The sequence below is a fragment of the Tachysurus fulvidraco genome, chromosome 25 (genome assembly GCF_022655615.1).
Source record: "Tachysurus fulvidraco isolate hzauxx_2018 chromosome 25, HZAU_PFXX_2.0, whole genome shotgun sequence".
Classification (NCBI taxonomy): domain Eukaryota; kingdom Metazoa; phylum Chordata; class Actinopteri; order Siluriformes; family Bagridae; genus Tachysurus; species Tachysurus fulvidraco.
In genome coordinates, this window is record NC_062542.1 from 2764369 (window position 1) to 2769950 (window position 5582).

Genomic DNA, 5582 nt, shown 5'->3' on the forward strand with positions numbered 1-5582 from the left:
TTCGATCGATACTGTTCTCTGAGTAAGCGCCTAGTATGGAAACGATAATGTATTCAAATGAGCGACCTATATGGACCAATCAGAACAGAGAATTTAATGACAGCGCCACGTTCTTATCCCATTAACTCATTAGACAGGACGTACCGCATTTATCCTCTCATCAGGAAAGACACAGAACTAATCCCTCTGTCGGAAATAGACTTCAGTAACTGTGCGTCTTTGTCTATAAGGCAGTTTGACTCGACTAAATTAGCATTCATTACCATTCGCAGTGTCTCACACGAGCGTCAGGTCGGTGAAAACCGATTCAATCATTCTTTCCTCACACACTGGATCATAAAGCAAAACCGTATTAATAGAAATCGCCAAATGCAGATACATTACTGGAGGAGAGGGTATAAATCTGAGTAAACTCTTCCCCCGTTTCAGAAACTCCACTCGGTCAATTATGTAAAACAGACGCAGTTTGAGCGCGACGTGGACTGAGTGATGTCCTAACAAAACACACTCGGGACTCCGAGCCATTCGATAAAACCCACAATATTACAAAAGCAACGTGCTTCGGATTGTGGAGATTAAACGCAGGTAAAATTCACAGTCTAACACCGAGCTGCTTTTGTAATTTCACAGCACGACATAAACAGCGTTTAGGGAAATCAATGAGTGTGATAGGAGAGAGATCGGCACTCGGGGATCTAAAGTAATCCTTTAGAAATAAATCTGAACGATTACTGATGAAAGAAAAAAAGAAAGAAAGAAAGAAAGAAAGAAAGGAAGAAAGAAAGAAAGATAGAAAGAAAGAAAAAGAAATCTAATGAGTGTGATAGGAGAGAGATCGGCACTCGGGATCTAAAGTAATCCCTTAGAAATAAACCAGAACGATTACTGATGAAAGAAAGAAAGAAAGAAAGAAAGAAAGAAAGAAAGAAAAAAAGAAAGAAAGAAAGAAAGAAAGAAATCTAATGAGTGTGATAGGAGAGAGATCGGCACTCGGGATCTAAAGTAATCCCTTAGAAATAAACCAGAACGATTACTGATGAAAGAAAGAAAGAAAGAAAGAAAGAAAGAAAGAAAAAGAAAGGAAGAAAGAAAGAAAGAAAGAAAGAAAGAAATCTAATATGAGTGTGATAGGAGAGAGATCGGCACTCGGGATCTAAAGTAATCCCTAAGAAATTAACCAGAACAATTACTGAAGAAAGAAAGAAAGAAAGAAAGAAAGAAAGAAAGAAAGAAAGAAAGAAAGAAAGAGAAACCTAAGACAATCATGCGGTTGATACGTTGCTTGTGAACGCAACATTATTATCCACAAACATCCTTTCGGTAGACATTTAAACAGATAACAGACCGATATATTAAACAGTGGTCCACAAGCCGTGAGGACAGAAAACCAAAGAAAAATACATAATAACGTATGGCCTCTGCGGGCTTCCGTAGCTTTGAGATATGTTTCGCTGTATGTGAGTTTTTATTCCTTTCGGTTCTGTAGAAGACAAGTTACATAAAATATATTTCCTCACAGCAAATTTCTCAAAAATACAAAGATTTATTTTTGTGTCCATTGTGTCCATGCTGTTGCCATAGAAACAACGGCGCTACTGTATATTCATAGAGAGTTCGAGAAATTCGGAAAAATTTGAATTAAGTAGAGAATTCCCTTCTCCAACACGTTACATAACAACCCTCCTAAAGAGCATTTCTCTCTGAACAAGAAAAGGAGGATGATTACATGCAGCCAGGATCGTGTGAAACAAATCCTCCCTTTACTTACAGTCTTACGGTCTTTCTCCTTCGGCTCACGTTTACCGCCCGGAGGTCCCGCTACATTAACTATTTATTTTTCATGCAAGCCATAGTAAAGCGCCTTACACCGGTACAAGTGTTCGTGCTGCTTTCAGAAGACTGCGTGCCATAGATAATCCCCGTGCCTGGACCCACTTCAAAAATATAATCAAGCTGAAGATTAAAGCGGCGCATAAATTATTCACATGGCGAGGCATAAGACCAAGAACATGTCAACACCTATGATCAAGCTGTTGGAGAAATCTGTAGCACGTGTGTTAGTGCGGTCAGGCTGAAAACGCAGTAGAGCGAAACCGAGGAAGAACTTTGTTCGTTAGATGTTTTTTTTTGTTGTTATTGTTGTTGTTTTTTAATTAATACACAATTTGAATGAATTCGTGGGTCAGCACCGGCTGATGAAGGCCAAGCTCATTTTATCCAAAGCTAACATCAGAACACGGAATGGAACCAGAGTGTGCAGGATGATAAACGTTCGGTTTCTGTAAGATGTTTTTGACTTATGTTCCAAGAAAGAAAGAAAGAAAGACAGACAGACGGACAGACGGAGACTGTACGGTTGGACTTGGCTAGTAAAATATTTTGAAAGAAAGAAAAGTGATCCTTCAGTCATACAGAAATTCACTCATTCATTCATTTTCTACCGCTTATCCGAACATCTCGGGTCACGGGGAGCCTGTGCCTATCTCAGGCGTCATCGGGCATCGAGGCAGGATACACCCTGGACGGAGTGCCAACCCATCACAGGGCACACACACACACACTCTCATTCACTCACACACTACGGACAATTTTCCAGAGATGCCAATCAACCTACCATGCATGTCTTTGGACCGGGGGAGGAAACCGGAGTACCCGGAGGAAACCCCCGAGGCACGGGGAGAACATGCAAACTCCACACACACAAGGCGGAGGCGGGAGTCGAACCCCCAACCCTGGAGGTGTGAGGCGAACGTGCTAACCACTAAGCCACCATGCCCCACCCATACAAAAATGTTTGTGGTAAAATAATAAAAAAAAAAAACACTTTCTGAATTTTGCAAGGTATCTATTCACTATTTCGCTCCTCCAGTTCTCTCAGCAGAATAAACGATCCTTCAAAAATAAATGTGGGATCCATTACATCTCTCTGTGCTGTTTACTATAAAAAAAATTTTTTTAAAAAAGACGCGAGAAGCGAGAATTATCTGTTCTGCCAAGAATTCTGAATAACAACTGAGCATTCGAGTACAGAATTCTAGTCATGGTTTTGTTTCTGTTCCTAACAACCTTTTTGTATGACATGACGATTATTTATCAACATACACAATGAGTACTTAATGAACGTAGCTGATAATAATAACACAGGAGAAGAAGCTTGAAATAGATCTTCGGCGATCTCCACATGAACACAGAGTCCGCAGCACGACACTGCAGAAATCTACGAACAGGATCCCGAACGTGGCTCTAGAGCATCGGCACCGTAGTAGGTGGATGTGGTAGCCTAGTGGTTAAGGTGTTGGGCTACCGATCGGAAGGTTGTGAGTTCGATTCCTACGTCTCCCGGGCTGCCATTGCTGGGCCCCTGAGCAAGGCCCTTAACCCTCAATTGCTCAGTTGTATAAAAATGAGATAAAAAATGTAAGTCCCTCTGGATGAGGGCGTCTGCTAAATGCTGTAAATGTAATGTAGTAGGTGAACTACGGAAGGTCCTGACGACTATTTGAGGATCAGCGCTTGAGCTGATCTTCATAATAACTGAGGGGTTGTTGTTGTTGTGTAATTAACTCTGTTCATAATTATGTTGCAAGTGAAGATTTGAAATATGAGAGAAACGCTTTGGATTTTACTTTGTGAACATTTCATTCTTATGTAATAAAACTAATTCAAAAATGTTTTTGATTCCGACTTATATGACATATATATATAGTGCGTCCATGAATAATACTCACTCACTCTCACTCATTTTCTACCGCTTTATCCGAACTACCTTGGGTCACGGGGAGCCTGTGCCTATCTCAGGTGTCATCGGGCATTGAGGCAGGATACACCCTGGACGGAGTGCCAACCCATCACAGGGCACACACACACACACACACACTATGGACAATTTTCCAGACCATACCTACCATGCATGTCTTTGGACCCAGGGAGGAAACCGGAGTACCCGGAGGAAACCCCCGAGGCACGGGGAGAACATGCAAACTCCACACACACACAACGCGGTGGTGGGAATCGAACCCCGACCCTGGAGGTGTGAGGTGAACGGGCTACCCACTAAGCCACCGTGCCCCCTCCATGAATAATAATGAGTGGATAAATATACTGTGTGATAAATATGAGTAACGTGTTCGATTTTTTGCGGTTCACTGAACCATCAAATCCATTCATTTGCTGAAAGACTCTCTGGAGATGCAGGCTTGGTTCACAAAATCTCATTCAGCCCTTGAAATTTCCATTATCTTTCCGACTTTTTTCAGCATTACTAATCAAATGATTACAGCCGACGCCGAGGCTTCGCCGAAACAGAACCGACACGGACATCCCGCGGTGACGATAAACGACGGACCGCAAGACGTCTCCTTCAACAACAAACGCGATAATTTTCTGTTCATCTCACAGCTTTTTCCGATACGATTCCCTGCTCCGGATAACCTAATGTTGGGTAAACGAAAGTATCTCATAAGTGCTCATAAAAGCAGGCTGATCTCAATGCTGCGCTATATTAGATCTCGCTGATAGAAAAAATCTCAGGCCCCAATAAGAATCAGATTCTGTTCTGAAAAGGAGATTTTTTTTTCCTACCAAGCAGAAGATGAAAGCACAGGCTCTAAACGAGGGGAAAAAATGTCGTCGGGAAAACATCCGATCACCGTGTTGTTGACCTTGAGGACCAGATTAAAAACAAAGATATCTGGAAGTGAAAAAGAACCTTTAGTTCAATTATTTTTCCCCAGACAAGGATACACCCTGGACGGAGTGCCAACCCATCACAGGGCACACACACTCTCATTCACTCACACACACACACACTACGGACAATTTTCCAGAGATGCCAATCAACCTACCATGCATGTCTTTGGACTGGGGGAGGAAACCGGAGTACCCGGAGGAAACCCCCGAGGCACGGGGAGAACATGCAAACTCCACACACACAAGGCGGAGGTGGGAATCGAACCCCCAACCCCGGAGGTGTGAGGCAAACGTGCTAACCACTAAGCCGCCGTTACCCCCCAATAAGCTTATTGTACCGGTAAAAATGATTAAGTTCAAAACCTAATTACTGTTCAAACATTTCATTGATAAAAGCAATCTTTTTTTTACTCACCTAAATAAATCCTCAGTGTAGAATTCTTTACTCTGTTGTTTTGTTTTGTTTTTTGTCAGAAATTTAATATCAAGAACTCAAACAAAAAGCTACAATACAAAAATGAGCAAAACTTCACCTGTGTTAATAATTAGATGAAACAGGACACAGGTGAGTGCTGGGTGAAGTCATGCAACGGAGGTGCAGGGGTTGATGGGAAATGTAGTCTCATGCTGATTTCAGCGCTAACATGACTATAGCACTATTCGGACGGAACTAGTTCTACGTGGGGACGTGGAGTAATGCAATTTTACCTCAGGATGTCTGTAATATTAATTGGCCAATTCGCACGGGACAAGACATCTCAGTAAAACTAGCAGAAGTGGGAGGGGTAACTCGCTTTAGGCACCACAGTAACCTCCTTGTCGTCATGTGCGTATGACGTTGCTTCCTGTTTCAAGCGCCTCCATGCTTGCAAAATGCGCCAAAAACTACTTTT

The 5582-nt window shown here is 42.2% G+C and overlaps 1 long non-coding RNA gene across 1 annotated transcript in view; it reads right to left on the minus strand.

Moving 5' to 3' along the window:
• Positions 1–5249, minus strand: part of LOC113649864 — a 32892-nt gene extending 27643 nt beyond the window's left edge. Inside the window, exon 1 of the long non-coding RNA XR_003442242.2 lies at positions 5105–5249. This is a non-coding gene — a long non-coding RNA (uncharacterized LOC113649864). The remainder of the gene's footprint in view (positions 1–5104) is intronic.
• Between the last annotated feature and the right edge of the window lie 333 nt (positions 5250–5582).